At 45.7% G+C, this 13,697-nt stretch overlaps 1 long non-coding RNA gene across 2 annotated transcripts; it reads right to left on the bottom strand.

Annotated features, from left to right (window-relative positions):
- Nucleotides 1–4,913: 4,913 nt before the first annotated feature.
- LOC141745336 (uncharacterized) lies at nt 4,914–13,430 on the bottom strand. Of its 2 annotated transcripts, XR_012587741.1 has the most exons (5): nt 13,397–13,430; nt 12,751–12,819; nt 12,473–12,575; nt 5,731–5,814; nt 4,914–5,349 (listed from the first exon to the last, which is right to left on the bottom strand). It is a non-coding gene; the product is annotated as an uncharacterized LOC141745336 (long non-coding RNA). The 2 variants fall into 2 exon arrangements; XR_012587742.1 differs by lacking the exon at nt 12,751–12,819 and having other exon boundaries at nt 13,397–13,425.
- Between the last annotated feature and the right edge of the window lie 267 nt (nt 13,431–13,697).

The raw sequence follows: 13,697 nt of genomic DNA on the forward strand, positions 1-13,697 counted from the left end.
CCTGGGCAGCCTCTTCCAATGCTTAATAACCCTTTCAGTGTAAAAATTTTTCTTAATATCCATCCTGAACCTCCCCTGGTGCAACTTGAAGCCATTTCCTCTTGTTCTGTCACCTGTTCCTTGGGAGAAGAGACCAACCCCCACCTCTCTCATCAGAAATCTTGAGCATCACAGCTCCTGCAGAGGGCTGGAGAACATGCCTTTCCTTCATTGCCGTGCAGTTGTGTTGAAGCACGAAACCAGTAGAAGTATCAGACTGTCTCATTGAAAATAGTGAAATACGATTTAATGCTATCTTCATGAATAAAAAGGGAAGTATACATTATCTGTCCTGAACAGAACCCATGCTTTCTAAATTTAAAAAGTTAATTTTAAAGAGAAATTCCAACTCGGTCAAATGAAATCCTGCTTCCCTTTGAATTTCCCTTCTGGTCTGTGTATGTAATATTTCTGCTAGAGGTGGCCTAATCAGAGGTTACACTGCACCAACTGGAAAGTAATCGCCATAAAAATCATGTCAGAATTTTTCTTCAGATTCCAGTTAATGAAAGGACAACTAAAATACCAGCATTATTTCCAACCTTTGAAAGTTTCCTTTCTGAAGAGTTCTTTTAAGTGCTAATTAATCAAATCAGTGATATTTTTGTAGGGTCAGTGATTCATTACTGCTGTACTAGTTGAAACTGAAGAAGTCTGAAATACGAAACTAAATAGATCATATTTCTTCCATAGATGGTCAGGCTGCATTTGCAGGAAGGACAGACATTACCTTGAGTCAAATACATTCTGAATCACATTTTTCCCCCCCTCTGTCTCCTTTTGATAGCAGTACAGAATTAGAGAAATGAGATTAGCAGAAAACTTTCTATTGACATCCAACCAGCGCTTGACCGGTGCAGATGGGCATCACCAGGTTCACCCTTCCCTCTTGCAACTAACCCAACAAGAGCCTGCGCAGGCTGAAGCGCATCACATTCCCAGCAAGGTTAAGGTATCAGTTTAGCCAAATTCTTCATGCAGGACCAAAATCTGGATCTGACTGCAAGGACATGGAAGGAGAATTGAAGGCTAGCAACAGGAGTCAGCTTTCTGCACAGAGAGAACTACCTCCCTGCACCTTGGCAGCCCTCCCATCAGGCCTTTTTAGTGTATCCAGAAAATAATGTCAAAAGGAAATGAAAAGAAAGTGATGTCAAGAAAAAGCAGAGAGCAGGCTAATGAAAGATTCTCAAGAAGGATAAGAAATGGAAAGAAGGATGAGTAAAACCAAGGGGGGAGAAAGAGGGATACTTAAAAATAAGTAAGAACAGTAAGATGACAAAGGAAAGAAAATTATGGATAGAAAAAGAGAACGAAGAAGCTCAGTTAAAAGAAAAACAAGTTTTAAGCCATCTCGCAAATGAATGTTTCTTACATGATGAAACCAAGGTTTGGCAGAACTATATTTCTACCAAATGCTTCAGCTGAACGTTGGAAATCAGCTAAATTTCTGTAGAGAAAGCAAAGGTAGCCCTAGAAAAGCTCAAAATCCCACAACTGAACTTGGGGTGGGAGAGGAACCAGCCTTACATGACGTGAAGTGTTACCTATAGAATATCTTTCCAGATAGATAACTTCTACGTATTATCCTGAAACCTTGTACTGATCAACTGCATACGTGTACGCCAAACACCAGCCAATTTAATTTATCATCATATTCCTAAGGAAACACACTCAGACATTAACCTAATGCAACTGAACATTTGAAGAATTTGTCTTCATCAACAAAATAAAATATGCAGGTCTTTCGGATCCTCAGCTGGAGGAAAACATTTCTGTAATCTCAGTGCCAATCTCAATGCCACAGAAACGCAATTTAGGAATTGACATTATGAGTTATTACAGGCTATTAGATTTTATTTTTTTTTATTCCTTTTTTTAACTAATGTCTGTCTTCAAAATAAAAGCTACGTGCAGAAACTTCTACCTGCAATTGCACAAACGAAAGCTAAAGATTGTCACAAAAGAAAAACGTTGGCTGCTTTTTTTGGGCAGCAATTGCTGCTCAAAACCTCCAGTTTTAGCATTCTTTGTGACATTTAAGGTTTACCAGGGACTACACAACATCAGAGGTAACATTACAGGTAATAAACACTGTTCTAACCGGTAATCTACTGGAAATTGTAGGGAAGGATTATTATTACTTGATGCTGCTTTCAGCATATTTGTTCAAAGCTACAGACAAACTATTGATAAAGCTTTGGGTGTCTCTCCACGTCAGGGCAGAATTAAGCGCTGGATTTTTATTCTGACACTGAAAGGCGCAAACCCAATGCGTTCATTGGTACTGCTGCTGCCGTGAGCCCCTTTTTTCCCCCCCACAGAAAGTGGAGAGCACCTTTGGCTGTGCCCCATTTCCCATCTCATTCACACGCTGCTGTGCAGGACCGACTTTTGGAAAGTGTCAGCCGAAAATAATCACGTGTCCACTGGAACACAGAGTTTGTGGGTAGCAGAAACATAGAAACTGTTCAGTTCTTTGAGTTAGCAAATAAAGAGAAAGCCCAAGTGTTTATGTGACATTTTTTGAGGAACTACTATGACCCAAAGTATGGGAGATGATTTATTTGCCCATCAAATGGAGCAGAAGCTGTGCATCAAGAGTGGGATGGAGACTGAGGTTCCTCTGACAAGTCGAATAAATCCAGATTAAGAGATGTTTGTAGAGCTCTGGGTTTGGTTTAAGCCTATTGTTTCTAGGCTTTGTATTCGTACCTTCCCATTTCAGCTACACCTGCAGCACCAGAGCGGTGGGCGCTGACAGAGTGGTGTTCCTCTGACGAAGCCAAGCTATGACCTGGAACCACATGAGCAACCAGACGCAAGAGGCTGTTCTATTTCTTTTTTTTCATTAGCTATATAAAAAAATTTTATATATAAATGAGGATTATGGACCAGACGCGGCATTTCTTGTCCAGGAAAACCCCCTCGTGGACCTTAGCAGGTCCAAGCTACTGAAGAGCACAGCAGCCTGTCCTGGGTGATGCTGCACAGGCAGCTTCCAATAGGAATATTAAGGCAGTTTTTTTGTTTGTTTTTCAGTGACAGTTGAGGAATGTAGCACAGCTTGTGTATGGATGAGGTGTTTTCTGTTCTTAAGCAATAAACCTTTAAAATCTGTATAAGAAACAAGATTAGCCAAGTGAAAACAGGAAGGGTTTTTTTCCTAGAAGGGAACACATGAAAGGACGCATTTAATGGGAAAAAAAAAATATTGGCAATTCTGAAGGCCCTTTGAAACCTTCTCTGTGGTACCCAGATTCGATAAGATTGTTAAAATTAAAAACATAATGTATATATCCCCACTGCTGTTGTAATGTTGATTCAAACCCATGGAATTGTTCCTTCTGATTTTATTTCTCACAGAGACTGTTTCAAGCAGGTTTGCCTCCGGGCACCTAGCTGGAAATATTCCCCACAGTCTCCCATCCAGATAGCATTAATATTTTCCTCCAAAGGCATATATCTCCAACAAGGCTTTGCTACACTCATGACTAGTAATTAAAAGATTCAGAAAACCTTCAGGACTACACCCACACACATGAGCACCACATGGCAACCTGCTGCTGCCGAGCCCCTGATAATAGCCTAATTAATTTTCCATACCAGAACAAAGTTGAATAATCACCTCGACAAACCAGCTCCCATTTTGCTCCTTCCCGACCTTCCCAGCCGCATGCACATGGGGAGGATGGATGTACACCACGGTACAGGAGAAACAGCCAGAGCTTTGCTGGAAGAGTTTGTTTTGTAAAGATATTATTGGAGTTGCAACCTTTTATTAAATACCTCTCCCAAGCAGAGGATTCCTCCAGTAAAGCGTGGCTGGTCACCTGCCAGCACAGGCTGGGGTGGGCCTTCCCCTTGGACATCCTCCTGCAGACTAAATGAGAACCTGAAGGTTCAGAGGCATCAGGAAGGAAATCGGCTCCCATCTCCTGGAGAGGGCAGAGCTACTGATCACCGAATTGGAAATGGATAAGGCAACACCTTCGGGCTGCAAATTCCCACCCCCTGAGGGTGCAGAGAAGAGCCATCCAGCACACCAGCAGAGTGGGAGCAGCCTGTCCTCAGCACCGGCACCCCTCAAGATGAAGGGCCGCTACAAGTCACAATACCAGAGGGGCAGCAAGATCATAGAATGGTTTGGGTGGGAAGGGACCTTAAAGGCCACCCAGTGGCACCCCCTGCCCTGGGCAGGGACACCTCCCACCAGCCCAGGTTGCTCCAAGCCCCGTCCAACCTGGCCTTGAACCCCTCCAGGGATGGGGCAGCCACAGCTGCTCTGGGCAACCTGGGCCAGGGGCTCACCCCCCTCACAGCAAACAATTTCCTCACAATATCTCACCTAAATCTCCCCTTTTTCAGTATAAAACCCTTCCCCCTGGTCCCGTGGCTCCCCTCCCTGCTCCAGAGTCCCTTTAGGGACTGGAAGGTCTCCCCAGAGCCTTCTCTTCTCCAGGCTGAACCCCACCAGCTCTCTCAGCCTACAAAGTTTTATGGAGAATTGACATGGAGAGTAACTTTCATCTAAATTAAGATGGAAACAGGACCATTGGATAGTCAGATGTGTGACACAAGGTCGCACTCCAGAGCACAAAGAAATGCAGTGACGCCCGACCCGTGCCCTCTCCCAGCAGGGGCCACAGCCCCACGGAGTCAGCACGGAACAGGGACTGCACTGAGAGATGGGTGACCAGGAGTGAAGGGAAGAAGTCAGGTCCAAATTAGCCCAAAGTGGAAAGAGAGAAACAAATTGAAATGTTAGAGTAATTTATAAAAACCTTTTTTTTTTTAATTTACAAATGGCTCTATTATCTACTTTGCAATCTTTGTAGCAATGGCAGAGAAAGGAGAAGAGCGTCAGATGAGAATTACAGGGTAATGTTATTCATAAGCAAGCCTTATCTGTCTCTCTACAGCTTGCATATTTTTTATAAATAGCTAAATTCTTTAACCATTCAAGGTTTGGAAGCCGAGAGATTCGTGTCTCACCTCATTTCTCAGAGGAAATGGATTTGTGTCTGCTGTACAGCTGACTTCTAATTACTCCGAGGTTTTCAGCTTGATGAGTTTGACGAAGCCCCCACGCTATTGAATCACCGGTTGCGTGAATACCAGAGCCCAGCCGCTGGCACCGGGGGATCACTGGCAGCGTTTTAAAAAGCAGGAGGCAACTTGCTGACAAAGCACCATTTCCGAGCTGTGTTCGCTCAAGGGAAACGCTCTCCCCCATCGCCGGATTAAACGATACAAACAAAAACCAGTGTATTTTCTTCTCCATTTGCTTCTCCACATGTAGATTACATCCTTCAACAAAATAAATGGGTGAATTTCAGCAATTATCAAGATATCCCTATAATCAGGCATAACAACAGCTTTAAAAGCTTTAAATACAAAGACTCTGGTTATTTAATATGCTTTAAATTGCAGATTAAAGTAGGCCACTGTCGTTATGGCTTTATTGTCTACTTTAAAATTTTGCATTTCTTAAAGTAGTAATTTATTTTTTTTTACCGAGCGCTTCCAAAAATTCAAGCTGAGAGTGGTTTCTAGGGAATAAATCATCTAACTGCTATAAACATTTTCTTTAAAATTGCTTTTTCCACAGTTTATTAGACCTCTTATTTTGAAGGAAGCAGTTTAAGAAATTTTTTCACTGCAGTTTTAGTGATTAATAATTAAGCTCACATGGTTTGACTATTTTTGTGAATTCCAAAGGCAAATCTTCCTCTCGCCTATCTGACGCTCACCTACAGAAACGTGTAACTCGCACTGCAAAATAAGAGAACAATGGGAAAATAGCAAGTTATTAAGATAATATTGACTTGTTTAGAATTAGACAATTCCTTTGAAGACATTGTTGGACTGATTTCTTCCTTTTCGTTGGATGTGGGCTGCTTTCTCCCCAGGACAGACTGGGAGTGCCTGAAGAGGGTACGGAGATGGGAGCAGCATCAAGGCATCTTGCAGAGACCTTCGGCAGTTCACAGCGGTCAAGGTGAAGGACACAAATGCTCCGTCCAAGAAGGGCCATTACTCCTGTGCTCTTCTTCCAGCCCCTCAGGTTTCTGGGAATTGCTGTTCACCCCCAGGCTGCAGTTGTATGAGCCAGTGAAGCCAACATATGCTCGACCGCCCTTGTGTGCTGAGGTTTATATACTGTGAAAAAAGTCATATTTCTTCTCAAGGATCCCTCTTGGCACGCTGCTGGTTGGCTGCCTTGGCATAATTACCACTACAATATTCCAAGCAAGCTTCCTGAAGGCAGAGACCTCACAGAAATCGGTGAGTGACCAACATATGGTTAAGTACCCACGCAGACAGCGTGAGTTTGGGGCCCCTCTCCCCACCCTCTGCCACTTTTTTGGGGTCCTGAGGCTTCGCAGAAATAGCAGTTAATGGCAACCAACAAGACAAGAGGTGGAGAACAGGTCTGAGAGAAAGGGGCACTGCATTAACTTCATAATCTGAGGAAACCGCTGAGAAAGATTTAATTTCTTTTATTTTTTACTTATCTAAGCTGAATTTGGTTAAGCTTTGCAAACTTTTTGGTGTTAAAAATCAGGTAACAGAACTCAATACCCTGCGCTGAGGAGCACACTCGCACAGAAAGGTGCCCAGGTATTCTCATCAAGAACAGAGTGTCATCCTTATTTTCTAATATGGGGAGCTGAGGTAGGCTGAAAGTCTTGCCCCGGGGTACGGTAGGTAATTTAAGATGCAAAATCTTAAGTCAGGCTTTCTTAGGCCTCATTTTATCAAGTTGCTTCATCATCTCCTGCCTTCTGTTCCTCACTGGATGGTAACATTTCAGTCTTTCCTGCTTAGCAAGGGGCCGTAACCATTGTAATCCAACATAAATCCATCTAACATTTCAGCAGAGAGAATAAAAAGACAGATAAGCAACAAAAGTTAAAGATTCTTTGTAACATGTTCGAAAATGAAGGAATAAAAGCATGTGACAGAAAAACCCTCTGAAACAACATCCAATAATTGGCAATATTTACAAGAGATACATCACTAATGGTTCATTTAACTTTGCAATATCGTAAATTCACTCATTTTGTGGAACTGGAATTATTCATAAGAGAGTTTATTACGAGTAGATTAATATTCATTGGAAAGTTGGCAGAAGATGTATGCTTAAAGTCTCTGAATTGTTTCGCAAAAGAAAAAAAGCCATCGTTTTGTGAATTTTGGACAGAGAACTGATTGCAATCAGGATTATCCAGAAGTTCATTAGACACTGAAACACTCTGCGTAAGGCATCATTTAAGTTAATCACTACCTGGTTGTCAGGCAGAGAACAGTTTGCTGAGTTCAATGTTTTATCGCCTGGGATTGCGCATTACATCTCTCTGAAAAGCAAGGATTTAGAAGTGTGTTCATACCGCTAATAAGATATGGCTTATTAGAAGTAATATTTTTGGTTTACATAAACTTTGATAAAGCCAGTTCCTGAAGCACTCGAGAAATAGCAGTTTCTAAACTTAGAGCCACACAGCTGAGATCTACAACCTACCAGGCTCTCAGAGACACCTCTCCTCGCCTTCCTTCAGCCATAACTACAATATTTATGTTATTTACCAGTGGGGTATCGGTTCCAACAGGATTTCTACAAGTTCAGCCCCTGATTCCACCTTGTTTCGGCATGGACATAAATCCTGGGCAAGCCAAGACAGCAAACACCGCCAGGGACCTTCCCCCGCTGGGACGCCCAGCTCTGCCAAAGGGCTGGTGCCCTGAGGCCCCCTACGGACTCCGGGAGAGGGTTTAGTTATTTACCTCGCACCAAGATACCCCAACAACGATCAGCAGAAAAGATGTAAGCATTTAAAAATAGGCAAGACAGCACCAGAGCATCCTTATGCAAAACATAAATAAAGACAGACAGAAAGAAGTGATTTGTTTCCCGTGGGTTTGTAACCGGGAATGGGAGGGCAGCAGAGCTGACCCGCAGAGAGCTCACACCGCCGGCACGCCAAGGCCCCTTCCCAATGGATTCACCCGTGGATTATTTTTCTTATGTAAAGCAGCAGAACTAGCAGTTTTTAAGAGTACATCTCAGCAGTAATCCATCGATACATATTATTTATTTGTCTACTACGATATATAAATAATGCATACTACTAAGTAGCGTTTCTACTACTGCCTGGCTCCAGTTGATCGTGGCGATTACATGGAAAATGAAAAAGTAGCGGTCTCACTGCTTGCCCCCATCACTTGACAGGAGCATCTTTTGTACCTGTGCTAGCCGTCAGGACGGGGACTGCAGGAAGAGCAGATCTAAAACTGTCAAATACAAAAAGAAACGGCAGTAATGCTCTCGTCGTGAGACAGCAGGGAATAAGGAAAACATGTCTTGGATCAATAAAAAAAGCATTTGTGATTCTAGAACTTGTCTAATTCAGAAATCTCCAAGATTACAAATGCTGCCTCATGCATGCCCGTGACTACTGCTATCTTTTGTTATTAATGGGTTCTTTGCTCAAGTCTTCCACTTATTCATGCACTTTTTGTCAGCTTGACAGCACCGTGCCACTCCTAAGTGAGCATTTGCTTGCATTTGGTTTTGCCCCACAATGAAGACAACATTACCTAGCAAATAAAGCAGGTACACAGCACGTACAGCTTGGTTACAACCTGTAAAAGGAGATTTCACCATGAAATCCACTGTTCCTCTAACTGGGATTCTCAACGAAGCTCACCTTTAGGTCTCCTCTCAGTAGTGCATTTAATGCAGTGTTTCACAGTTGGCTGCATAAATCACACTGCAAAACTACCTGATAACATGTAATTAATGATGACAGCTGCAAATGAATGCTTCTTACATCATCATATATGGCTTCACTCAGGAAACATCAAGTTTGATTTGGGCTTCATCGGAAAAAAATGTTTGTTAATACACCAGCCACAGCTGCACTTCATCAGCAGCACATCCCTGGCAAGACAAGGGGCCTGCTTGTGAGGAAAAGTTGTAGAGTTTCTAAAATGGCATATTTAAAAGTACGTGTCTAGTTCCAGAATTTAGACATTTTAAGCACGCCTGTATTTCAATATTTAATCTGCTATTGACTTCCTTCCCCCCAGGCTCTGACAGGGATCCAGACACCACCAACAGCCTCACGCAGACCAAGACCTCTACCCTGGGGATCAGGGGAAGGACTATTGCTGTCAGAAAATCTAACAGGCAAACCAGGCAGACACACTCCCCTCCTCCCAGTCCTCCCTTTGGAGGCCACATGCCAGGGGCGAGTCAGGGACATCACTCCTTGACACTACTGCAACAACCAGATGCTCATAGAGGCACTCAGATGATTTGGATCATCTCCTGTATCCTTGCTGTATGAGCAGAGAGAGATAGTTTAACTTTTCACTGTTTTTTTTCCTTTTTTTCCTTCCACCCAACGGTGCTGGGTCCGAGCTCTGCATAACCAGAGAAGAAACACGCTGGCTGCAGGAGAGCCCTGGGCAGCACCAGCCCCAGTGCAATGAAGCCCCTGGCCACCTGCTTATTAAAGCCCCACCATTGTGTCGCTTCTCAACACAATATCGTTGTCACAGGCCAACAGCAAGGCCAAGGAACCCCATGGCTCATGCTGAGATTCCCACATTTCTCCCTCCAGCCTTGGCCTTCCCCATGGACGCAGGAGGGTGACCTCCACTCCCCCAGCAGTGGGCTGCCACTCCAGAAAACTGCAGTGACGGTATTTCACCACGTCTGTCCCCTTCGTTTGCTATAAGATTATAGAATCATAGAATCTTCATGGTTGGAAAGGACCTTTGAGATCATCAAGTCCAACCAAACACCCTACAGTCTCTGCCACTAGAGCATGCCCTGAAGTGTCATAGAATCATAGAATCGTTGAGGTTGGAAGGGACCTTTAAGATCATCTAGTCCAACCTTTAACCTACCCTGACAAGAGCCACTTCTAAACCATGTCCCTAAGTGCCCCATCTACCCTTTTTTTAAATACCTCCAGGGATGGTGAATCCACCACCTCCCTGGGCAGCCTATTCCAATGTTTAATAACCCTTTCAGTGAAAAAATGTCTCCTAATATCTAATCTAAACCTCCCCTGACATAACTTGAACCCGTTTCCCCTTGTCCTATCACTTGTCACCAGGGAGAAGAGGTCAGCCCCCATCTCTCTACAACCTCCTTTCAGGTAGTTGTAGAGGGTGATAAGGTCTCCCCTCAGCCTCCTCTTCTCCAGGCTAAACAACCCCAGCTCCCTCAGTCGTTCTTCATAAGGTTTGTCCTCCAGACCTCTCACCAGCTTTGTAGCCCTTCTCTGGACACGCTCCAACACCTCAATGTCCCTCTTGTAGCGAGGGGCCCAAAACCGAACGCAGTACTCGAGGTGGGGCCTCACCAGTGCCGAGTACAGGGGGATGATCACTTCCCTAGTCCGGCTCACCACACTATTCCTGATACAGGCCAGGATGCTGTTGGCCTTCTTGGCCACCTGGGCACACTGCTGGCTCATATTCAGCCGGCTGTCAACCAACACTCCCAAGTCCTTTTCTGTCGAGCTGCTTTCAAGCCACTCTGCCCCAATCCTGTAGTGCTGCATGGGGTTGTTGTGTCCCAAGTGCAGGACCCGGCACTTGGCCTTGTTGAACCTCATACCATTGGTCTCAGCCCATGGGTCCAGCCTGTCCAGATCCCTCTGCAGAGCCAACCTACCCTCAAGCAGATCAACACGCCCGCCCAGTTTAGTGTCATCTGCGAACTTACTGAGGGTGCATTTGATCCCTTCATCCAGATCATTGATAAAGATATTAAAGAGAACCGGCCCCAGCACCGAGCCCTGGGGGACACCACTTGTGACCGGACACCAACTGGATTTAACTCCATTTACCACCACTCTCTGGGCACGGCCATCCAGCCAGTTTTTTACCCAGCAAAGAGTACACCTGTCCAGGCCATGAGCAGCCAGTTTCTCCAGGAGAATGCTGTGGGAAACAGTGTCAAAAGCTTTGCAAAAATCCAAGTAGATAACATCCACAGCTTTTCCCTCATCCACTAAGTGGGTCACCTTATCATAGAAGGATATTAGGTTTGATAGGCATGACCTGCCCTTCACAAACCCATGCTGACTGGGCCTGATCACCCTGTTCTCCTGCATGTGCCGTGTAATGGCACTGAGGAGGATCTGTTCCATGACCTTCCCAGGCACCGAGGTCAGACTGACTGGCCTGTAGCTCCCCGGATCCTCCTTCCGGCCCTTCTTGTGGATGGGTGTCACATTTGCTAACCTCCAGTCAGCTGGGACCTCCCCCGTTGTCCAGGACTGCTCATAAATGATACCAAGTGGCCTGGCGAGCACCTCCGCCAGCTCTTTCAATACCCTTGGGTGGATCCCATCCGGCCCCATAGATTTGTGCACCTCCAGGTGCTGAAGCTGTGTCACATCTAGACGTTTCTTAAACACCTCTAGGGATGGTGACTCAGCCCCCTCCCTGGGCAGGCTGTTCCAGTGCCTGACCACTCTGTCAGTAAAGTAATTCCTCCTAATGTCTAACCTAAACCTCCCCTGCTGCAGCTTCAGACCATTTCCTCTGCTCCTGTCATTATTCACCTGGGAGAAGAGGCCAACCCCCACCTCTCTGCACCCTCCTTTCAGGGAGTTGTAGAGGGCAATGAGGTCTCCCCTCAGCCTCCTCTTCTCCAAGCTGAACATGCCCAGCTCCCTCAGCCTCTCCTCACATGCCCTGGTCTCCAGACCCCTCACCAGCCTGGTCGCTCTCCTCTGGACACGCTCCAGCACCTCAATGTCCCTCTCGTGCAGAGTGCTTCACCTTGAGTAGTGGAAAGATGACTCTCAGGCATTTTGAATTTCTTTTTTTCCCTTTAAGCTTGAACACACCCCCTGAGAAGGGGCACTCCCTCACCTCTCCCCCTCTTCTGAAATAGAGGGGTTTGGAGAAGGTACAATGCACCAGAAAGTCAGATCAAAATAAGATGAAAAACCCATTGCACAGTCAAATTAGTATCTAATTTCTTACAATACAAACAACAGAGAAATTTAATACGTGAGCTTTGGGTTTTTTTCCCCCACCACCATCACTTGTGACCCACATAGTCTAACCACATGCATAATTTATTCCACGGGAATCCTTGAAACCGGATAGCTTAATATATGTATATGCAAAATCAACGCACATTTGAATTTCCTAATGAGACCAGAGCTTTCGTAATAAGCCTATTTTTGGTCTAGGTATTTATAACTATCCCATACTAAATTGAAAAGAAGTAACAGTTTATAAATTCACCCAGTATTTGCATAAGATGTGTGGATAGAGCTAATGTTAATGAGTTCATAATATCATTCTACCTAAAAGAACTGTTTCCCTAGCTAAGGAAAAGCAAACAGCAGTTACTCGGTGTCCAAAATTCACGCACACAGATTTGAGGTATCGTTACCTTCACCATTTTCACCTAAGACTCCGTTTGCATCCTGATGTCACCGTCAACAGAGATTCCCTCCCAGGGCTTTGGTTCCTCATCAAGCGGAGATGCAGGAACGCTGTTGAGGGGACGCCACAGTTAAGACACTCTTCAGCAGCTCGGAAGGGCTGCAGATGAAATATTACATGTTCAGAAGGTAAACGTAATGCCATACTCAGATTAAATGTTGCCACAACTCATGGCACCATGGCATCAGGACAGGCAGCAGCACGATACGTGGCAAACAAACCCACCCCAGAGCAGCAGGGACGGGGAGCACACAGAGTCCTTGCCCAGCACCCAGCACTGCAGCGGGAGAGTACCTGCCAGTGGAGAAACCACATTTCAGACACCCCCTTAGCCAACAGACACAGGCAAACCACACATAGCATTGAAGAAAAAGGGACTTTTCTCTGACAGTCCCAAGGAAGGTCTGATATCACCCTGATATTGCACTTAAAACAGGCTAATTTTAGTCACGTCACTGTTTGAGGGGGCACATGAAACAGTGGCAAGGGGTAGAGGGGCTGCAAGAGACGACAGGCTGTGGAGGGTGATGACCACGGAATCACAGAACGGTTTGGGTGGGAAGGGACCTTAAAGGCCACCCAGTGCCACCCCCTGCCCTGGGCAGGGACACCTCCCACCAGCCCAGGTTGCTCCAAGCCCCATCCAACCTGGCCTTGAACCCCTCCAGGGATGGGGCAGCCACAGCTGCTCTGGGCCACCTGGGCCAGGGGCTCACCCCCCTCACAGCAAAGAATTCCTTCCCAATATCTCCTCTCTTTCAAGATAACCCTCTATAACCCAAGCAGCAATGAAACAGTCAACAAGAGCCAACCACAGCCAACCAGCAGCGCGCTGAAGGGCACGATCAAACCCACCCTCAGAGCCACTCACCGGGACAGCAGAGCAGACCTTCTGTGCATCACCTCACCAGCAGCCCCCTACCCTGCCCTTCCCAGCCCTTTTATCCCCTCTGGCTGTGTTTTTTTTTCCCTCGGGGTGGGATTGCCACCAGGTGTGGGCAGTGAAGGCCACGACCCACCCTGCCCTCGCCCTCCTGCCTTCCCGTGGCTGGTGACAGGGGGAGGGTTTGCCCTGCCTTCTTGAGCCTGAGGGTGCTTTAGCCCCAGAACCATTAAAACTCCTTGCTATCCTGTGTCAGGCCAGTTGCTGCTGACGAAGGGCTGCCCAGGTC

This window comes from Larus michahellis, chromosome 6 (genome assembly GCF_964199755.1).
Source record: "Larus michahellis chromosome 6, bLarMic1.1, whole genome shotgun sequence".
In the NCBI taxonomy this organism is placed as follows: domain Eukaryota; kingdom Metazoa; phylum Chordata; class Aves; order Charadriiformes; family Laridae; genus Larus; species Larus michahellis.